Source organism: Danio rerio, chromosome 16, assembly GCF_049306965.1.
Source record: "Danio rerio strain Tuebingen ecotype United States chromosome 16, GRCz12tu, whole genome shotgun sequence".
Lineage (NCBI taxonomy): Eukaryota > Metazoa > Chordata > Actinopteri > Cypriniformes > Danionidae > Danio > Danio rerio.
This window is the reverse complement of record NC_133191.1, coordinates 22,983,865-23,007,862: the sequence shown is the minus strand read 5'-3', so window position 1 is coordinate 23,007,862 and position 23,998 is coordinate 22,983,865. Positions and strand designations below refer to the sequence as shown.

The 23,998-nt window shown below is 34.2% G+C and overlaps 1 long non-coding RNA gene across 1 annotated transcript in view; it reads right to left on the bottom strand.

Annotated features, from left to right (window-relative positions):
- The window catches only part of LOC137487900 (uncharacterized), a 1,155,393-nt gene that overhangs the window by 534,889 nt on the left and 596,506 nt on the right, over positions 1-23,998 (bottom strand). The gene's annotated exons all lie outside the window — the stretch shown is intronic.

Sequence of the window (23,998 nt, the reverse complement as noted above, 5' to 3'; positions counted from 1 at the left end):
TGTCAGTATAGGGTGCATTTTTACCAGCGCAGTGCATTGATGTGTACCCCTGATGTTTGCGCAAATTCCTTTGTTTGAAACAAAGCACAGGCTCATCCGAGGTATTTGTCAGCAGAGCAACCAAGTGTGGCGTGTGCCCTATACTGACACTGAACAGAGGAAACTGTTGAATAAAGTCGTTATTTTTCACAAGTTTTCACAAAAGTGTTCACGTGGCTTTATAATATTCTGTTTGAACATCAGAAGGGATGTGGTCTGTTGTGAGGATGTTTATTTTTTTGGTTATTTTCTGGACTTTGAAGATGTTAGGACCCTTACTGTCTAAAGACAGTAAAGGGGCTCTAATGTTTCATCGAAAATATCAACATTTGTGTTCCAAAGATGAACATTGTGGGTTTGGAATGACGTGAGGGTGAATAATCATTAACCGTTTTGATTTTTGGGTGAACTGACCCTTTAAAGAGGTATCAGGAAAAAACCTGATACAAGCATTCCAGTTGTTAAAAAGCGAGATTGTATTGCACACATTGTACACGCACACTAACACAAACTACTCTGACATTTTGGGATGTTCTTTTTGGACTGAATAGTGCATTTGCTAGAGAGTTGGTTGGTTTTGAAGAGTTTGTTTTGCACTTTGGCTGTAGGACTCAGGTAATAGTGATGGTTTGGTGTGCTGGTTTCCTGTTCTTCAGCTTTCAGTCCTGCATGCCCTTGCTTTGGGTTTTTGTTTGTGTGGGTGTGACTGTGTGCGGATCATTCTTTCTTTGTTGGGATGTTATACTGACAGAAAACAGCCCTCGGCAATAAAAAAAAGACAACAACTAAAATGTTCCCCTGATTCTTTGTCCTTATTATTTTTGCATAAGAGAATAAAGCTACTACACTGTAAAAAAATGCTGGGGTCCACACAATCGATTTGTGTCAGGACAACAAGAAGGAATTAGGTTAACTTACTATTTTATTTTGTTCAAATGTAAATGAATTGAACAAAAATCTCAAGGATTGTGTTGTTTTAGTTCATTTTAAATAAGTAGTTTAAACAAACAGCAAAAACTTTTATTGTGTGCGTAATGTCTTTACATTCTATAAATAAGAACATAATTTAATGTCATTGAAAATATAATGTACATAAATTTAAGGTCACGTTTGAATAGGAAATGTGGGAATATTAATATTAATTCAATAAAAAATTGCATCCTATTTGCAGGTCTTAGTAGGCTTTCGTTTACCCTCCCACAATGTAAGGCCTTAAAAAAAGACTTGAATCACAAGATTAGGTTCCTCGCTATTTTTGTTTTCCAGTACAAAGATTTAAACCTCCAAATGTTGGAGTTTATTATTTAAAATGTATAAATATATTAGTGGAGTGTGATCTTTTTGTTGGTTTCAGATTATTTCATTGCATATAGCTTGTTTTAAGATTTTACGAATCTTTAGATATTATTACAAGGAAAGTGTTTCAGTTCATTCCAGCTTTAACACAAGACACTACCGCAGAAATGTTTTTATGCTGTGGCCAAATATGAGATTTTGGACTAATTTGCTTTTTTGATATTTTTTTGCATCTCTGGTGACCCCTAAACTAGTAGAAAATATTAAAATGCTAAAATAGTTCTGATTGATTCCTGTTCTCACAGATCTGAAAAAAAAAGAATACTAAGAGACTTAAAACACTCTATTATGTACATATGACAGTAGTTGGCGATGTCATCTTTTTACTTGAGGGGTAAAAAACACAATTTATCTATACAAACTCGCTCTTTTTAAGATGCTAAAAACACTGTTGTTGTGTAAATAAATGACCTAAATGCTTAAAAAGTTGAAATGTATCCTTGGTAAAGCCTCACTCCACCACTTTAGCATTATGCTGGCAGCACATTCTGCATTTCAATTATTATTTCCCAGACTGGATGTTTTAACAGTCTTCACACTATGTAACTGCAACTGTCCTTGCTTGCTGCCTCCGTTTTACCTTGAAATATGCCCATTGTCATGGCAGTTAGCACATCCTGAACAGATTTCATACATTTTAAAGCAGTGGTCACCAAACTTGTTCCTGGAGGGCGGGTGTCCTGCAGATTTTAGCTCCAACTCTAATCAAACACACCTGAACAAGCTAATCTAGGTTTTACTGGGTATACTTAAAACATCCAGGCAGGTGTGTTGAGGCATGATGGAGCTAAACCCTGCAGGGACACCGGACCTCCAGGACCAGGACTGGTGACCCCTGTTTTAAAGGGATACTTCACCCCTAAATTTAAAGGTGTCATCAACTACTCACTCTCCACTTGTTCCAAACTTTAGAGTTTCTTTACTGTTAAACATTAGCTCTTTTTCTTCTTGCTATGGTAGTCAGATTCAGAACTGTTCTTAAATATCTTCTTTTAGGCTTAACTGTAGAAATCATTTTTTGTATGAGCTATCCCTTTAAAAACAGCTGCTTACCTCATTTGTCTGAGAGAACTCGGTTTATAAAAAGCTGTTATCAAGGTAAAGAGCAGCTGCTTTGAAGCACCAAATTGTAACATTTCTTTAACTTTTTCAGTCGTTACACAATTTCCATTCTTCCAATTAGTGTTTTCTCACAGCTTTAATTACTATTATTGTAAAATGTAGAAAATAGTAATCATACAGAATGAGTAGGTGTGCCCACACTTCTGACTGCTGCTAATTATGAGCTTTACAGTAACACACTTAGGAAATAAAATCTATGAATATCACTGGCCATGAGGTCACACAGTGTTTTTTCTCCAAGGATATTACTTATAATTTATTTAAATACTTAAGCAGGGTGTCTGCAGAGTCTTAAAATGTCTGAAATCTCAAAAACAGTATTTTAGGCCTTAAAGTATTAATTTTACTGATATATTGTGTTAAAGGTCTTTAATTTTTTTTGAACAGAGTTTAATTTTCCTGTTTATGTATAGCTACTCAATCTGGCCAACACCCATACAATCACCAACAATCAATCTCAATAAAACATTTTATTTAAAAATGTATTTTTTAACTCTATTTACCATAACTGTTTCATTATTTCCCTTATAATAACGTTTGTTTTTATGTATTTACTGCTGAGGACACTGACCTGGACAGACTGTTGTGCATACATTTTTTATTATATATATTTTTTATTAAGGATTTTCAAATAGTATGAACAACAAAGACCATCAGACATACAAACAAACCCCAAGCGCTGCCAATTAAATAACATTTACAAATACGAAAAAAATTAAAACCAAAGAACCCAGAACTCTTTTAAAATAGAAATTTCAGAGTTTGTGTAGAGGCTCCTCTTGTGAGAGATCCACATGCAAATAGTTGGAATTTGAGAAGTAGACCATTTTAGTAATATTCATTGTTTAGCCAGAAATGTAAACAGGGGTTTGAGTCAAAAAGGTTTTGAGCAATGTCGTTTAGTGAGGGGGAGAAAATAAAACGTATTCCTATTATCTCCTAGATTGCAGAATGAACCCCTCTCCAAAATTGTTGGATGTGAACACAGGACCAAAATACATGAAAAAATGTGCCCTTAGAAGTTTTGCACTTAAAACAGAGGTCGGAACAAGCTGGGAACATTTTATGCAGACAAACAGGTGTAAAATAAATTCTGTGGAAAAACTTAATTTTATTCATGTATGGAAATTGAGGAACATTTTGGAAAATAGATCTTGGATCAATAGTGGTTTCAAAGAATCATAAACTGAGGAATTTAATTTTTAGTAAATGAATAAGGCATAGAATTTAGAATGCAGCCTCATTATAGTTGAAAAGAAGTGAAAAGAAGTGCATGTTTACAACTATAGAGCATGCTTGTTTTGTTAATATTTTATAATATTTATTTGTTAATATATTATAATAAAATATTTTGTTTAGATATATTTAAAATATAATTTTTTATTATTAAACTATTATTGCAGTTTTAAATGTATTCAACTATAATAAGTGTGTTGATCGAGCAAATAAAGAATTCCATCTGGGCCATTTGGAAAAACTTCTTAGTGTTTATCCCTGTATGAGTCTAAAATTGCATTTATTATGGTCTCAAAAAACTTTTCAAGACATTTTTAACTTGGTGAAAGCTGCAGAAATCCTGTTACAGTCTTATTTTGCACGAGTAAAATAATTTTTTTAGCAAAAGCCATAAATAGACTGTATCCCTTTAACTGCCCCATCGAGAAAATGTTTAGATTGCATTTCCTAACTCCTAAATTCGCTACACACTCAATGTAGTTTTTTTTCTCAACACGTCTCAGAATTTCTAAAATATTAACCTTTACCAAATGGTTCATGTGTCTGTTTTTGGTAAAAGTACTGCAATTAATACATATACTATGAAAAATCTGACCATATGAGGAGTAAGACAAACTTATTTAAAAACAATCAAAATAAAACATCCTTGAATATTAAATCATCTTTTTTTGATTATGTCATAGAATATAGTTCAGATTTTCATTTAACATGTTTTCTTGTTTGTTTTTATTTGTTTTTTTACAATAAAACCAACATAGAGTGTAGTAGTGCAACAAGATTATGTTTCTTTGACTTTTTGTAAACCATCCGTTTGGTAGAGAGGGCAGGTAAAGGGGGTATGGTTCAAAATTATATATCTTTTTATTCTGAAAATGTTAAAACTTTACAATACGTTTACATTAGTTTATGTTAGTTAATTTATTATTTACTAAAAATTATGAACAATACATACATCTATTACAACATTTCCTAATGCATAATTCTTACCATTTATATTCATGCTTCTTAACATTAGTTACTGCAGCATATGGTAACATGAACTAACAATAAACAACTGTATTTTCATTAACTAACATGAATAAATACTGTAGTGGATGGTATTGTTCATTGTTTGTTCATGCTAGTAAAGGCATTGACTAACAATAATAATACAACCTTGTTATAAAGTGTTACATAGAATATTAAGTAGATCATCTTCCATGAAGATATTTAGTACATTTCCAAATGTGCACAAATCAAAACTCATTTTTTTATAAATAATCTACATGGCTAAGTAGTGTGACGTCAATTGAAGCAGCTTCCGGGTCCAAGCGATAAATCAAACTATGGTGAAAATAGTAATAATAAACATTTACAAAGCGATGTAATTTTATAAAATCATATATATATATATATATATATATATATATATATATATATATATATATATATATATATATATATATATATATATATATATGCCTAATTTCCGATGGCCAGAAGGTGATTATATTTTTTCAATTGTTAAAACCAAATATTGTAATAAAATATTGGTGTATGTGATGCAGCAAGTCCTGAGACTTTTATGTACACAAGGATTTTATATAAAATTCATTTTAAAGTGTGATTATATGACTAAAATTCATTCGAATTCAAATTAATTGGGGCTTGGACCCATAAACAGTATTTCATATGCCACCGATACCGTCACGACTTAATAAGTGGATAGACAACTCTAAGGGCGATTTTCTTAATATTTGTATTTTTCTATTATGTGTTCTTGTTTGAGTATATAGTTTTGAGTATCTCAACCAAACATTGTCCTATCCTAACAAACCATACATCAATATAAAGCTTATTTATTCAGCTGTAAAACAATTCATATATGATTGGTTTTGTGATTCGGGCTCACATTTCCCAACACTGCAGCATTTTGTAGACAACGAAGCGTTCCTATCTTAATTAAATTATTCTGCCACAATCAAAAACAAGTCAAATAAAAACCCCCACTGTGGATTACATTATAATCCGTTTGTGATTAAAACTTGTGAAATGAAATGATTGTGGTGCCGGGTGAGGCTTGTGTATGCTACAGTCATAATTTGCTCATAATAACCAACACAAAAAACACCAACCAGCTAATTTCCTGTAGAATTGTGTAAAACTATTTGCTGGTTTGTTGCTGTGCGCAGCTCTCATATTTCACTCAAGCATGACCTCATAAATTATCCGAATGAAACTCTGTGGTCTTTAACTGCAATCATTGGTCATGCTTGTTTCGTCCATGTGTGTTGCATTAGTGTAGAGCGGCCTGCTTTTCACATGACGTACTTAACCAGTCCTCGACACCCTTTTAACCACTAATCAACAAAACAAAATGAGCCCAATTAAAACCAGTCTTACTTAAAACTGCGTAATCAAGGCTCTTGAGCTCTTATCAGTGTGAATAATGATTAACATACACACGCACACACACATGATAAGTCATACAGAGGTTATTCAGAAAACCAATGCACACTGTACATGTATATCTAGTCTGTATATCTAAATAGTCTTAATATATGGATTTCGATATTTGGTGATTTTTGGCACTCTCTAAAATCATATCGAGCAGAAACTGTTTGATCAGTCTGTTTGACTCATTATAATATGCCTCAGGGTAAACTGAAGATTGTAGCTTAATCTTGAATGCAAGACAGGTATAGAGTGTGGATTAGTGCGCTTTGGTGTTTGAAGTAGGGACAGAGGTGGCATGTGGTCTTCATGACTTCACAGGCTTTATATCACCTTGCTCAGGAATGCAGAAGGAGCTGATAACAGTGGCAGAGCAATGCTAGGAATGCCACTGATCTTGCAGCTCCGCAATATTTATGATTCCACTGCTGGGAATCTATTTTTGTTCAAATAAAACGTAAATAAACAAAGAAATTAGATATAGTTCAAATAAATAAATAGTCACAATTAGAAGTGTTAGGTGTAATTACATTGCATAAGCGCCTAACTGTATGATGTAAAGATATAGTCAAATTCTGTCAAATAATATAGGAAAGGCTGCATGTACTGAAATAATGATGCAGTTGCCAGACAAAGTTGCTTCACAGTTTAAAAAAAAAATCGTAAAACATTGTCTAATTAGGCTAAAAAAATAATGTTTCTAAATTAGAAAATAAAAGTCTTAATTATGAACCATGAAGCCACATTTGCTTGAAATAATATTCGGTCATGAGAAATAAAAACTTACAAATAAAATCCCATTGAGCTATATGCCAACATTTTTAGTATAAAGGGCCAAAACCAAATATCATGGAGAGCCTTGGGCTAAAGATAAATATACTAAACAATTTTACATTAAAGCTGCCATGGGTAATTTCCTGTTTATTTCATAATATTTGTAAATAAATAGAAAACATCACTTTGAATCAAATGAACTAATGCAGTATAACTTTTCATTTTGTTGCAATTGAAAACATGATGCCTTTGTCTTGATTCACTCACCAAAGTCTCTGCATTGTCCTCTATCCATCAGGAGTGGACACTGTAGATTTTAAACAAAATCTGATTCATTTAAACCATTTAAAATGTAGACATTTAATTTATGTTTTATTTATATATATATATATATATATATATATATATATATATATATATATATATATATATATATATATATACATATATATATACATATATATATACATATATATATATATATATATATATATATATATATATTTTTTTTTTTTTTTTTTTTTTTAGCTACACAATCAAACAAACAAATAAAATGTTACATTAGGTGTGAAATGACAGTCCCTAAAACATCCCCATCATTCTCTTCTCAGATGAGATGGTGAGCCAAATCAAAGGTTATTATGGGCCAACTTTGGCCCCCGAGCCCTAGTTTGGGCATTTCTGCTATGTACTGTAGCTACATCTGCATATTCCAGTGGTTCTCAAACTTTTTTCATCAAGTACCACCTCAGAAAAGAATCATCTCTCCAAGTAACACCATAATGAGCAATGTTGAAATACAGTAGCGTAGTAGGCCCGATGAAGCAACTACAGCACTGCACAGTTCAAAAACAAGGCAGATTAGTTCCTATTATTAAAAATATTTATTGCTGTCAGCCACTTTAAACATTAAAAATAGTTTGAACATTAACACTGTACTGTGCTTATATGTAAAAAACAAACAAATAAAAATAAAACAGCAACGTTTAAATTAAAATACGCTTTTAAAATTGTACCACAGTTTGAGAACCACTGCCATATTCAATTTTTAAAATATTGTCAAATTTACCAGAAATCCTGTTGCAATGAAAAGATTAGTTAGGAAGAATAAACATGGAATTGTGTGATTACAAGAAAGTTACAAGAAAAACTAGAAGGATGATGTATTTGTCAGACTTAAAACACAATTTTGAATGAAACTCAGAAGTTGTCATATTAAGCTTTAAGAAGTTTTAACTGCTAAAAATCCACAATTCCAATATATACTGTCTAAATTACAAAATATAAGTCTGTTACACAAAAACTTATATAAAGCCACATCTGCTGGAAATAACGTTGCAGTAATACTGGTCACAATTATGAGAAATAACCTTGCAAATTCCTCATAAACTTGTAATAATGTGATGTAAAATCAGTTATGAAATGGCTGTTTACAAGATATAGTGTCACAATTACATGTTTACAAAATAATTTGAATGTCAAATATAAAGTCAGTTTTTAAAAATATGGTTGCATTTACTATAAATGATGTCAAAATTAAAATACGCACAATTGTAAGAAACACAATTGCAAAAAAGTCACATTAAGTGATATAGTCACAGTTTGGAAAATATTGTCATGTTTACAAGAAATAATGTCATAGTTGCAGAATAAAAGTTCTAATTATGAACAATAAACAAATTTGAGTGACGAATGTCACAAAAAAAAACTTGCAAATATGTGATTTAAAGCAACACAAAACTTTAAAATGTAACAAATGGCAAAGCATTAAAGGGATAGTTCACCCGAAAAATGACAAGTTACCCACTAGAAACTTATTCTAGGTTTTTTCTTCATGAATTTCTTTGTTGTGTTGAACGCAAAAGAAAGATATTTTGAAAATCTTTGGACAAAAACTATGGAAGTGTATGGTTACCAGTTTCCAACATCCTTCAAAATATCTTCTTTTGGGTTCAGAATAAGAAATAAACGCCCCACAAGTCCAAAGACATGCGCTATAGGTGAATTGGGTATTACACTAAATTGTCTGTATATGTGTGAATAAGAGTGTGTTTCACAATGGTGAAGCAGTGGCGCAGTAGGTAGTGCTGTCACCTCAAAGCAAGAAGAAGGTCGCTGGTTCGAGCCTCGGCTGGGTCAGTTGGCGTTTCTTTGTGGGTTTTCTCTGGGTGCTCCATTTTCCCCCACAGTCCAAAGACATGCGGTACAGGTGAATTGGGTAGGCTAAATTGTCCGTAGTGTATGAGTGTGTGTGAATGAGTGTGTGATGCTTCCCAGAGATGGGTTGGGCTGAAAAAAACGCGCTGGATTCCGCTGTGGTGACCCCGGATTAAAAAAGGGACTAAGCCGAAAAGAAAATGAATGAATGAATGTGTTTCCCAGTGATGGGTTGCAGCTGGAAGGGCATCCACTGTATAAAACATGTGCTGGATTAGCAGTTCATTCCACTATGGCGACCCCAGATTAATAAAAGCCTGAAAGAAAAGAAATAAATGAATGAAAGTTTAGAACAAGTGGATGGAGAGTAAATCATGACAGATTTGTAATTTTTAAGTGAACTATTGCTTTAAGTTGCATTAATAAGAAAAGAGTTAGCATGTTGTTCTCCACATGTTTGTGTGGGTTTCCTCCAGGTGCTCCGGTTTCCCCCACATTTCGTCACCTTGGAATTATAAGGTTCTATCTGAATTCTGAATGATTTTGAGATATTGAGTTTTCGCATTCCATAGCAAACCGTATGAGTGTAACATTTGTTTTTTAAATAAAAAGTCTTAAAAAGTAAACAACTTATAAAAACACATCTCATAATGTAAATAAGTTGTCATTTAATAAGAATATGTCAATAACTCTATTTTGACAAAAATGTCAGATACAACCTTATAGTTCTAAGGTGGCGATGTGGTATAGGGGAACTGAATAAGCTACATTGTCCATAGTGTATGTGTGTATGTCCTGGTCCTCCAGGTTGAGGGTTGAGCATTGGGCTAATAACCTACCTCGTAAAAATGAGATGTTACGAAACACCAACATGGTGCGGCTAAATATCATCTTTAATATAAACAGGCCTGGGAGTAAGTAGGTATGTATAGTTATAGAATCAAATTACCAAATTATCGTTAATCAATTACCAAGCATACCTTTTAATGTTCTACTTTAAAAAAGCAGCTTTGACATGTCATCCCTCAAACAGGAATTAGCAAATTAGCCCTCCAGCTTGGCCTACAGATGGATCTCATGATTGAAGCGCTCTGTTGAGTGGACCTTACACAACTACACAAACAAACGTCCAGATTTTCTTCATGATCTTGAGTTTAAAAATGATTTATGGTCTTTACGGTATATATTTGGATAGGAGTTTCCCCTACATTTATTTCAGTGCACTCAGTGCTTCAGTAACACACACACACACACACACACACACACACACTGGTGTAATTTACGAGCAGGCAGTTGTCTCTCGTCTGCTTCCGAGTTGGGTGCTGGCATTGGTAATGGGGTGTATTAAGTGTCCAGTCTTCCTCCCAAATCTGAACTGCTTTCAATACGGCAAGTCAGAGAGGCCAAACTATTCTGGCGCACAACAGTACCAACACATGATCATCATCATCAAACAGAATTATGATTATTTCTACCTCAACACCAAAATAAGTTTCCTACAATGTGATCAAATGACCTCACGGAAACTTGAAACACTGCAGAAATGAAATCACAGAGATTTTACAGATCAAACAAGTCCACTTCAAGCATGATTTCCTCCATGTGTGTTTTGTGTGGTGTTTGCTGCTCACCATGTTTGTTGGAGTCTATGTGTCAATAGGTATTTTTAGCTCTGGCTCTCACTGCATTGCAATGGCACTCATTCCCAAAATCCCTGCAACCCCCCACTTCACTCACTCTCACTGTGGAGCCGGATGGAGCAGGGACAGCCGTGTCATCACAGAGACGGTCAATGCCGAATTAGACCCTCCCTGCTCTGTTTCCATCGAGACAGTTTGAAATAGACCCTATGAAGGGCCTACCTGATGGCCACACCCCGACTCAACCGTTATTACCGCAGAAAATAACAGTCATTTGGAGAGATTCAAACTCTGTCTGATGTGGAGGAAAGAGGGAGGGAAAGAGACACAACCCATAATTAAGAAAACACAATGAGCGTGTATCAAGGGAGCTAATGAATTAGGCCGCAGACTTCCTCGGCTAGCATAAACGACAAACATGTTTATTCATGGCTGGGAAATAACATGAGGCGGTGAAGGAGAGAGAGAACCAAAAAAGCAGATCTCTGTCCTGCTTCAGAGTCTCTTCACTCCACTGTTTTCATGTTGAGGGAGAATCAGATTCCCTGAAGGATTGTGCAGCGATGAGAGAAAAAAGCAGGGTTGCCAGGTTTTCACAACAAAACCAACCTAGCCTATCAAAAATAGCACAAAACTAGCCAAGTAATATCAGCCCTCAAAATATATCACTTCCCATTCATACAATTCATATTTTGCATCACTGTACACATTATAAACAGGGGTTTCTTTACAGATTCAATCATTCATTTTCTTTTCAGCTTAATTACTTTATTAATCTGGGGTCGCAACAGCGGAATGAACCGCCAACCTATCCAGCATATGTTTTACACAACGAATGCCCTTCCAGCCACAACCCAACACACTCTTACATTCACATTCATACACTATGGACAATTTAGTTTATTCAGTTCACCTGTACCGCATGTCTTTGTACTGTGGGGGAAACCGGAGCACCTGGAGGAAATCCATGCCAAAACGGGGAGAACATGCAAGCTCCACACACAAATGCCAACTGACCCAGCCGGGGCTTAAACCAGCTACCTTCTTGCTGTGAGATGACCGTGCTACTCACTGCGCCACCGTGACGCCTTATACTGATTCCGTTTTCATAAAAAAATCTTACCTCAGCTTTACAAGACAGCAGTCTCTCTCATGTGTCTGTCGCCAGGGGGGAATTTAGTGATTTAGCAATTCCAGCCATGGGGCCTAACAGTCCTAAAATGCACCCTTTAATTTCTTTTGCTGTTTGTTTAAAATCACTCAATCTGCTTTTCCACGTTTTATCTAAATGCGATCTGTACATTTGAAATGGTTAGTTTTCTTAAAATGAATTAACAACTAAAAATAATAAATATATCTTTTAATATAGATTTGACTACTGGACTGCTCCATGCTCGGGGTGGTGGACAAATTTCTGCATATGTAATAATATTTTATTTTATAATATTATTTTCACACAACATTACATGATTATAATTATATTATATTCTTTTGTATATTAAATAAGATTTAATAATGTAAATATTTTATTAGTTTGACTCTTACCATACAAAAATATGATAGAAAATGATGTTGAGCTGAAGCTTGTATACAAAATAAAAAAATCTAATCATAAATGCAATATCTGTCAAAAAAATCACAATTAGATATTTTCTCCAAATCGCAAAGCCCTAGTTTTTATCATTCATAAAAATTTTTATTTGGTCAGATATTTCAATACAACCATAAATATAATCATTGAAAAATGTCAAACCGTTAACCCATACAATAAAAAACAACCCACAGCAATTGAAAAAAGCCTAATTCTACAGGAAAATTGTGAACATGGCAACCCTGGAATGAAGCCAGCAAAATGATTGAAGAGTCTGTGAGTAAACCTAAAAGTTCTTTATAATTCAAAAAAGCTTTTTATCATTCATTTTTATTGTTTGTAAAAATGTAAGTTTTGTCAGATATTTTAATACGACCATAAATATAATCAATGAAAAATATCAAACCTTTTGTCTGCTGAATAAATAAGCAGCCCAATTCTGCAGGAAATTGTGGACTTGGCAACCCTGGAAAGATGCCAGCTAAAAGATTGAAAAGTCTGTGAGTGGAACCTAAACGATTTTTAGAATTCGTAAAAGGTGTTTATCATTCATTTTCATCATTCGTAAAATTGTAAATATGGCAAAATAGTAAAATATGGTAAAATATTTTAATACAAACGTAACTATAATCAATGAAAAATGTCAAACCTTTAACCCGTGGAAAAAAAACAGCCAATTCTGCAGGAAAATTGTGGACTTGGCAACCCTGGAATAAAGCCAGCAAGATGATTGAAGAGTCTGTGAGTGGAACCTAAAAGGGATAGTTTACCCCAAACTGTTTTAAACATTTATTCACTCTCATGTTGTTTCAAATCTATCTTCAGAGGATTATAAAAGACGCATTTACAAATAATGCATTAGTTGCTCTTTACACTTTTTTTATTCACCCTCAGGCCATCAGCAGTAAAAGATACAGCTGACTGTTTTCTTCTTCAGTAGACTACTAACATCAGTAGGCAAAAAAGAAGCTTATCTTGAAATGCATTTGCAAGGTGTATCCTGAAAAGGTTTAGGCTTATACTTGATGAGACACTAGGAAAAATCAACATGCACTGAGCATTGTTTTGCACTTTGTACAAATAAAATAAAATAAGATTTTTAGGATTTTGCAAGTGAGATTTTTAGATTACTTTTTTGCATGTGCTGCCAACACATTTCAAGATGAGCTTTTTTGTCTTTTGATGGATTACACTATAAACTTGTCTATTGTCATGTTAAATGTAAATAAATTAAATGTAATTAGCACAAGAACCTCCTTTTTTGTTTTTGAATCTTCATTAAAGCGTGGTCTAATATTTATTATTAACATTTTAGCTGAAATTTAGGCCTTTGCAATTTATTACAAACGCTATAACCTTTTATAGGGCACTCATGCAAATGCTCATTGGAAAAACTCTGGAGTTTTACTGGGGTTTATTACAAGATTATCAGCCCTTGTGCACTGTTGGGGATGTTTTCATCCAACTCTGTGGTGGTTTTGCATCTTAATTTGGCCACAGCTTTTTATACATATACTGTATATACTGTATAGAGTGGTTCTTCAGTCGATAAATGGTTAACATAACAGTTTGGGAGTCATTTTTACAGGCAATACAAAATAAATATATGGCTGCTGAGGATGCATTAAAGTCTTGTGAACAAAAAGGTTTATGAGGAAGTTAAAATGATTCATTACTTTATTTCGTACATTATTATTCTGTTTAATCCACTCTTTTGGCAAAGCACATTCACATTTTACTGACAGTCACTTGTCTTGAATGATGTTTTGATTTTTAGTTGTTTGAACTGTAAAAATTGTGAAATTGCTGTTTACTTACAATTACAAATCTCGTCATTATCATGTTCAAATTGTTTTTATTCTTAATACATGAATGATATTAAGACACTAACAAACCAAAAAAGTGTACCAAACTTTCTGCTGTATTTGACTGTAAACTTTAGAATCATCTCTTGCTTAGAGTTCAGATTTTATCCCTTAAATGCTTTGCAATGTTTTCTTATGGTATCAAAAATGGTACTAAATATCAAAGTTTTTAAGATATTGTATGTAAAATGAAAACACTTTTTGCGACGACACCATCAAAGTATCATCAGAAGCTCTAGGAAATAAAGGTTTCCTCTCAAAATGGCGTTAGCCATGGACTTGCATTTTATGAATCGCCAGTTTTAGCAGCAGAACATCTTCACTAAAGAAATAAAGTACATCTTTTACATATTTTTAGCATCAAATTTTTATTTTGGACTGAAACTTTAGACCTTTAAACTTTAGTTTAATATTAATCTTTTTCTCATCTGTCACTGATAGGGGTTTTAATTAGTTTTAGTTAATAACACAACACTGATTTAATGATTTTCCCCTTGGTAAACAACATGGCTGTGTTCCATTTTGAAGGGCTCAACGGTATGTCCTAGTCCCCTGAAGTATTCACTTTCCAGAATGAGAGCTTTAAATGCATGTGCTGTAGGGTGGAGGGGTGAAAAACTATTTCTTGGATCAAACCACTTCATCATCTTGTGTCATTTGCATCATAAATTAAACATGCATAAAGATCCAAGAGAATGAAAAAAAAACTTTCCATTGATTGTTCCATTCAACTTTTTGCAGTGTCCTCCAGGTTAGAGAAATTTGTAGAAGATTCAGAACAACCCTTCAATATGGTGATCAGACAACTGTTCTCACTCTGAATGCAACACACAGACCATCGAGTCCGGAAACTGACCTCGTGATTCTGATCAATCAGATTCATGAACAGATCAAATGTCTTTTTTAAAAACCAAATCAAAGTTTAAGATCAAAGTCGAATGATTTATTCTCATGAATACAACATAAAAAGATTTTAATATTTTCATCCTCAAAAAAACATTCAAATTTTTCTCGAATACCATACAACCGCTTTTACAATAAGTTTCCATTATTTTTGTTGCATGTAACTATTTGTAGGGCCCTATGAATCCATCCATACATTTTTTCATTTATTGATTGATAGTATTTATTTATTTATTTATTTTTAAGATTTTTTTGCCTTTATTAAGCAGATATGACAGTATTTTAGACAGGAAGCAAAGTGGAAGAGAGAGACGGGTAGGGACAGGAAATGTCCTCAAGCCAGGATTCAAACTCAGAACACCCTGAATTTCTACTGCACCATATATCAGCACGCTAACCACTAGGCTGTTGTGCATTTTGAAATGTTTTGGTTTTTTTACATCCCAATGTCTTTAAAATTCAAAAAATAAATGTGCTGCTTGTTTAAACTACTTATTTAAAATGAGTTGAAAAACACAATTCTTATGTTTTTTTTTTTTTGGAGAACTTAATTGTTGAGTCCACTCAAATTTGTAAAAACCATTAGGTTAACGTAATCCATTTGTGTTGGAACCACATAAAGGAATTGTGTTTGGAACCCAGTATTTTTTACAGTGAAGTTAAAGTGAACCTTTATTTTCACTGGTTGTCATGAAGATGTTTAAAGGGATAGTTCACCCATAAATTGAAATCCCCTGGATTGACTGGATCCACTGAAGTGACTTCTGTGGAACATGTAATTATTAAACAATTTTATTTTTCAACTCACCTATACGGCATATGTTTAGACTGTGTGGAAAACCGGAGCACCCAGAGGAAACCGACATGAACACGGGGAGAACATGCAAACACGACACAGAAATGCCAACTGACCCAGCCGTGACTCGAACCAGTGACTTTCTTGCTGTGAGGCGACAACTCTAAACACTGAGCCACCATGTCGCCTCAAACCTTTTAAGGACTTTCAAAAATGTAAAACTTACAGGTTTGATAGGACATGACGAGTAAAGTAAATAATGACGTCATTTTAATATTCAGTGAACTACTTCGTTGAATCCAGTGTCTTTAAACACATGCTGTGAGTGGTCAACCAGAGCATAAAAGATTTAACCACATGACACAAAAAACACAGACAGACAAACACAATTAACGTCTGCTGAAGAACACCTGCGGTCACACTCACCCATCTGCTTTTATCTTCCAAGGAGATCTTACTGCGAAACACAGAACAACAATATCATAAACATCTGAAATAAAGCACAACATAAATATTAATAACCGCATTCATATTCTGATGCGCAAAAAGAGGATATACAGACTCCTAATGCACGTGAATATAATAAATGCTGATGAGAAATAGTCTTAAAAAAACAACACACATATTCATACACACACACAAAAAGGACAGGATCAACAAATAAGTGGGATTAATGTCCAGGAAATGACTATATGTCTGGGAGTACCCTGTTTGAACTCATCACACTGAAGCTCGGCCTCTTTTCCAGTGACTTTCATTTCTTTTCTGCCATCCATTCCTGGCTAAAGACTGATTATGCAGAAGCCGATCAGCCTTAAAATCCATGAAATCATTGAAGCAAAATCAAAGCGTCTGTCCTACTGCTGTATGTGAGCTGACTGAAATCAGTGAAGGAGCAGCAGAGCTGGAGTCTGGTTCTTCCAATCACTAAAAAAAGAGATCAGAGCACCGGCGCCCTTACTGACCCCCACCCAGGCACCCACCCGCGGCTGCAACATGACCCTGTGACCTCTGACACAAGCTTCAAGGGAGGAACCTAACATGGTTGGTACATTTTAACAAGCAAACTAATATGTTTAACACACAAATGAAATGTTCTCCCATAATCACCGTGGACATGACAACTGACACAGAAATACAGAAGGAATCCAATCTCAGAGTTAATGACAGGTTTGTTTACACATGACGGTATTGGATTATTCTGCTTTGTTGTTGTTGTTTTTTTTGTTGGTCTGTGTAAATAAGCACTAATTGGAAGTGTTTGGCAGTTCACATCCACTTTTTTTTATTTTGTGCCTTAATTGCTGCATTTTAAAGATGCTGTGTGGTGTTTTATTATTGAGAGTGAAGCTCAAAATACTTAAATGGAAAGTTCACCCAAAAATAAAAATAAACATCATCATTTATTCTCCCTCATGAGGTTTTAAACCTCATTTAAACCTTTTTGAATTTCTTTTATCTGTTAAACACAAAAGTAGATATTTTGAAGAATGCTTTCATATACACTCTCAGAAATAACGGTACAGTAGCTGTTACTGGGGCAGTACCTTTTCAGAGATACATATTTGTACCCAAAGAGTCAACAGTGGTACCTCAAAGGTGCATATCAGTGCCCAAAAGGTTCCTAAAAAGTACCTCTATGTACACAGTGGTGTAGTGGTTAGTGCGTCGACACATGTACTCCGTTACTCACGCTGACCTGAGTTCGATTCCTGCCTTATGGTCCTATGCTGATCCTTCCTCTCTCTGCTTTCCTGTAAATACTCTCTACTGACCTATACAATAAAGGTGAAAACCCCTATAAATAATTATAAAGAAGTACCTCTGAGGTAACATAATGGACCCTTCAGTTTCAAATATGTATCTTTAGAAAAGATACTGATACAGCTCCTGTACCTTTTTTTTTTTTTTTTCTGAGAGTGTAGTAGGAAAATAATACTAAGGAAGTCAATTTTCTCCAAGCATCAAGCATTTATTTATTTATTTTATTTATTTGACATGGACATCACAATTACACTGGACAACCAAATGCATTTGTTTAAGTGTTTTAGCAAACTTGCTAATTTTCAACACCTGTCTACAGGAGGCTTAAAATTGACAAAATAGAAATATAATAAAACATACACAACATTACAATTCTTTACATAAAATTACTGCAGGCAAAAGCAAAGGCGACATGTAGACTAACAGTAGACTATTTGTGCAAACACTGCTGTTTTGTTTTTAACCACTTTTTAAGAGCCCTAATAAAAATATTTAGATTACTTTCTGATTTTAAGCTAACCGGTAAATCATTCCACAGTTTGGCTCCCTTTACAGAGAAGACAGATTGACCAAACGAGGTCTTACACTTTGGCACTAGACAGTCACCGTTAGCAGTTGCCCGTGTAACTCTGTGGGAGGTTTGATGCCGATTGATTAGCTTAGAAAACAGGATTGGAACATGATTATTTAAACATTTAAAAACCAATTTAAGATAACTAAATTGAATAAAACTATCAAAATTAAACAGGTTATGTTTACATAAAACATCACAATGATGCCATCGCATAGGCTTTATGTCCAGCATTTTTCAAGGTATCTTCTTTTGTGTTCAGCAGTCATGGTTTTGAACAAGTGAAGGGTAAGGGATATGATTACAGAATTTTCATTTTCTGTAATACAATTTTGTGCAAATGAAGTCACATGTGCTGCGTTTGATGCTAAATTCATTGTGAGCAAAGTGTGTGCTTGCTATAGACGATATACAGGATACTTGTTATATGTTATGTTGCATGTACATTACTGGTCAAAAGTTTGGGGTCAGTTTTTTTTTCTAGGTTTTTAAAAAAATTATTTGGCGTTAGGCGAGTTATTAGGCGGCATTTATTAAATGTAAAAAAAAATGTATTATACTATATACTATACTATATACTATACTAACATTTATTAACATTTTAAACAGCTTTCTTATTGTATGTGTTTTCAAATTAAAGTATAAATAACTCCAGTCATTAATGCTTTTATTATTACCATTAATAATAATAGCGGTAATGATAAGTAATTTCTGAAGGATCATGTGACAAAAGACTGGAGTAATGAAGCTGAAAATTCATTATTAAAATCAATGTATTAAACTATTGAATTAAATTATAATCTACTTTTGAACGATTCTTTTATAGTGCAATAACATTTCACAATTTTACAATTTGTACTGTATTTTGATGGAATAAATGCAGCCTTGGTGAGCAGGAGAAGCTTATTTGAATATATTTAAAAATCCTACTTACCCCAAACTTTTGACAGGTAGTGTATATTTTCATCAATTTGACAACACACTCAACACATGCAAATACAGAAACGTGCTGCAAATACCACAACCCACAATGCTAATATGTCGGTGGACCCCAAAAAATTAGTGAACCCAGCTGTTTCCTTTTTAGAGTCAGTAGTGTTGTCAGAGATCTGAGGAGTAAGTGTTTTGTTCATTTTAACATCCTGGTCATACAGTTCCTTGTTATTGATATATTTTTAGTCGTAATAACTACGAATTGCATATTTAACGTTCAATACAATGTAAATTGAGCAGATTACTCTCAATGTAGGTAAGTTAATTTTGTATAGTTTGTAATAGAAACTATGTTTGGCCCATCATTACAGTATAACGGGACACATACCAGCAAGAGCAAGTTAACATTCATTTATTCTTAGTCCCTTTATTAATCTGGGAGCCACCAATTTATCCAGCACGTTTTATACAGTGGATGCCCTTCCAGTTGCAGTCCAGTACTGGGAAACCCCAATACACTCTCACATACACACACATTCATACACTATGGGCAATTTAGTTTATTCAGTTCACCTATAACGCATGTCTTTGAACTGCGGGGGAAACCGGAGAACCCAAACTCCACACAGAAATGCCAACTGGCCCAGCCGGGACTCGAACCAATGACCTTCTTGCTGTTAGGCGACAGTAGCTATTTTTCTATCCACCAATTTTTATGCACATTTTGGATAAGTGCTTAAAAAAATCAGTTGATGGAAACAAAAACTGCGCATGAATTTTGGAAAATGCGCATAAAAAAACGAATGCGCATAACTGAGTAGGATAAACTTTTAATTCGATAAGAAAAAATTCGCTTAAACTACGATAGAAACACTTTTACAGATCAAATTCCAGTATGCGCATTAAAAAGGTTTGTTATAAGAGATCATGTGATGATAAAAAAGTGTGTGAATGGACAAACTAGCAAGCTGAGCACATTGTAAAACATCTGAAGTATTGTTTTGGGCATTCTAAGACACCTTAGCCATTTACATTTAGTGTTATTATATTATTAATGACCTCCAGATTCAAGAGCAATCTGCGTCTCATGCCTTTAAATGCCACCATGCGCTTATATGCGCATTAGGATTGCCATTTGAGGCTATAGTAATTTATTAAATATGGAAAACATTCTTGCAGCTTCCCCTACCACAGCAAATTCAGTTTTTACTGTTGATATTTGGCACCAGTTAATCAGGAAGTGACGATTTTGTTTGCTTTGACTTGTTGGATGGAAACGCTGCTTTATTGGCACATTTTTTATGCGATAACCCAGATTTGCTCCTAAAGTTAATTTGCATTTTTGAATTGAAACATAGCTAGTGCCAAGCACTGAGGCATCGTGTCACCCAAAACAGTCATAAGTTTTATTTAACATAAAAAACAATACACCTTTGGTAATATGAAAGTCTGTTTAACTGTATATGTATGCTAAAGTAAAGTTATAATCACAACAATTTAGCTCTTGTAGATGGCTGGAGGACACCCCTGTCATTCACCAGAGCTGCATATGCCATTGTACTGAACTACATATCCCATTATGCCCTACTGCTGCACACCAGTATCAGATCTTCTCCTAATTACACACATTTACAGCTGAAGCTAATCAGAATTTATTATGCAGATTATAAACACATTGTTATACAGTAGTAGTAGTATATTGTGTTTTGATCCCTGTTTCATTCATTGTTTCTCTTTGTTTTGCCATCTGCCTTGACCAGTCGCCAGTTTAACGTTTACCTGTTTGGATTACCTGCATGCTCTCATTTTGTTGAACTTTATGATGATTTTAAATAAAGCTGCCACATTCAATATAAACAAATAGACTATATAAAAAAAAAAAAAAAAAAAATATATATATATATATATATATATATATATATATATATATATATATATATATATATATATATATATATATATATACACACACACACACACACACACACACACACACACACACACACACACTTTGGGCATTACACAGCTAGATACCTTGTTTTAATTATAAATAAAGCTATTTAATTTGGGGTCTTTTTACTTCAACATTCCAATATATTTAAATTCCATTACATTTAAGAAGAATGTCTGAAAAAAAAAACATATCCTGCTTTTATAATGATAAAAATTTTTTAAAATAATAGTAATTCTTACAATCTAATATTGAATATATATTTTAATGACATTACATGAGAGATTATAATAATTATACAAATTCATTTAATTATAAAATCACTTTATAAACAATAAAAATTATTAGTTTTAATTTTATAATAATCTTTTTTTTAAATATGATTTTTAAAAAATAATAAATTGATTATTTAATATATAATATTTTATCTGTGTATCCAACTCAATATATTACACCCACCACTAATACAGTCTGTCTGACTTTCATACTATGCCTGTCATTTTCGCCAGTTATTTAGCAGTAATGTGATGTGAATACAACATAACACCAGAAGGAATCTCTCTCTGTCATTGTCACTGTCTTTCAACATCACACACACACACTCGCAGGACAAAGTCAAAAGTCTTAAATTCCTTTGAGCCTCAGACACCAAATGTGGCTGATCTCATTTCACAAAACACACACACACACACACACACACACACACACACACACACACACACACACACACACACACACTTTAACGTCTCCCTGAATCACTCCTGTCTTTTTCCTCTCTTATGACACTTTAGAGAAGCTCTTCAACCCCCGGGCCCCCGAGACGGCCAGCCATTTTGAAAGAGGACACCAAAGAGGACAGAACTGCGAGTGTCCTGCCATTCTTCAGGAGTGTGCGTGTGTGTGTGGAGCTGGGGGAGGATTTATGTGTGTGACACTGGTAACTGAGGTAGCAGGAGGGATGGATGGGGAGCGAGGGAGAGATGGATAGATTATGTGCTTTAGTAAGGGAATGAGCGGAATGCCAGTTTGTGTCGCTTCCCTGCATTCTGACATTGTGAGAGTGATCAGAGCCGCTCTGGCCCTCAACAGCTGTGTGTGCATGCATGAGAACTCATGGGTGTACATATGTTCAGTGCATTTAAATCAGCATTTAATTAGGTAAATCATATCGATGGCATCAGTAAAAGTAAAATATACTTTTATGTATGCAAAACATCACTTGGTATTCAAAGGCATGTGTGTTTATTCCTCTTTTTCAGCTGTGGCCTTGCACATTTATGAATCTTGGCAGGGGTTTAGTCATTTCAAGCTTTTATAAATATCCAGCTATTGTAGAGATCACACCGAAACCACTAAAAATGTTCTGTTTTGTCTGAGTATGTCTAGTGAAAATGCTAATTATTTGTGGTTAGTTGCCGCACAACATCATAAAATGGATATTGGATGTGACGCAAGGCGGTGCAGTAAAACATATATTCTGTAAAAGAAGATGGATGATGGATTTCCAGCTATGGGTGCTGCCATGTTGTGCCAATGATGTCTTCTGAAGCCAGATTCTGTGAAATAATGATCGTAAGACAGAGCAAAGTCCCACCTAAACTCTTGAAGACCCAATTAGAGGCACACAAACATAATTACACCATGTTCTTATGATTTTTGTGTCAAATAACCACTAAAAGCTAAATTTTCCCAAAAATATTAATAATTTGTACATACACTGTTGTTACAACCGCCTCAAAATTGTAACTATAGAGACAATAAAGACCAGGTAAATTGAAAAGACAAATTTATTAAATCAAAAACATAAGTATTTAAAGCAATCAAAGTTAGTATAAATGTAAGTCAGTAGTGAAAAGCATGTGCATGGTAGTGAACTGAGCTCATGATCCAAAACAAACTAAAATAAATTAAAAGCGCAGGGAATAAGATGCCTGGGTTTACTTAGGGAACACTCTAAAAACACAGGGTTAAAAACTACCCAAATTGGGTTGTTTTTAAACCTACTGCTGGGTAAATATGGGACAGAACACATCATGGGTTAAATTTACCCAAGTAATTGGGTTATTATTTTTAACCCCATAAATAGATTGTTTTTTCTACCCAATAATTGATTATTTTTACTTAAATAATAGGTTAATGTGATCCAAAAATACCCGCAAAAGATGACCCAGCAATTGTGCTCTTTTGACTTGGTGTCACTGAAGTACGATGGAGGATGTGCAGCTTTGATTACAGGTGTGCAAAATGTGGTAGTAAGAAATTTTTAAATTCAGAAAGGTCTGACTAAGGGCTGCTATGAGCATAAATCTCATTTTAATCATGTGAAAATGCAAGGAATCTGCATTTATGTTATACTATTTTCACTGCATTTAAACAAATATAATATGTGGTATCCCAGTCAGCCCCTGCTGTGAGTTGATTTGACCCAAAGAGCTGGGTTGTATTTACCCAAGACTCTGAAAATAACCCCCAAAAATTACCCAAAATGCCTCAACCCAAGATTTGGGTAGAAAAATAACCCCATGTTTTTTAGAGTGAAGGCACAGGATTTCTAGATTATCAAACACGTATATTTATTATACAACACTTACAGAGACGAACACAGGAAGAACATAAGAGAAGACAAACATCAACATAGTGAGATACCGGAACAATGGATGAACTGAATACAAGGACTTACATACACAGGAGGATGATGACAATGATTGAACACAGGGGTGAGACATAGTAATAAACATAATGATGGCGGGAACTAGAACAAAAGAGCACATGGTGAAGGTCACATGAGGAAGACAAACACATGAGGAAGACAGGTTGTGACAGGGAGGTCTGGCTAACCGAGTTATTTTCTCATGTCAAATTCTTTA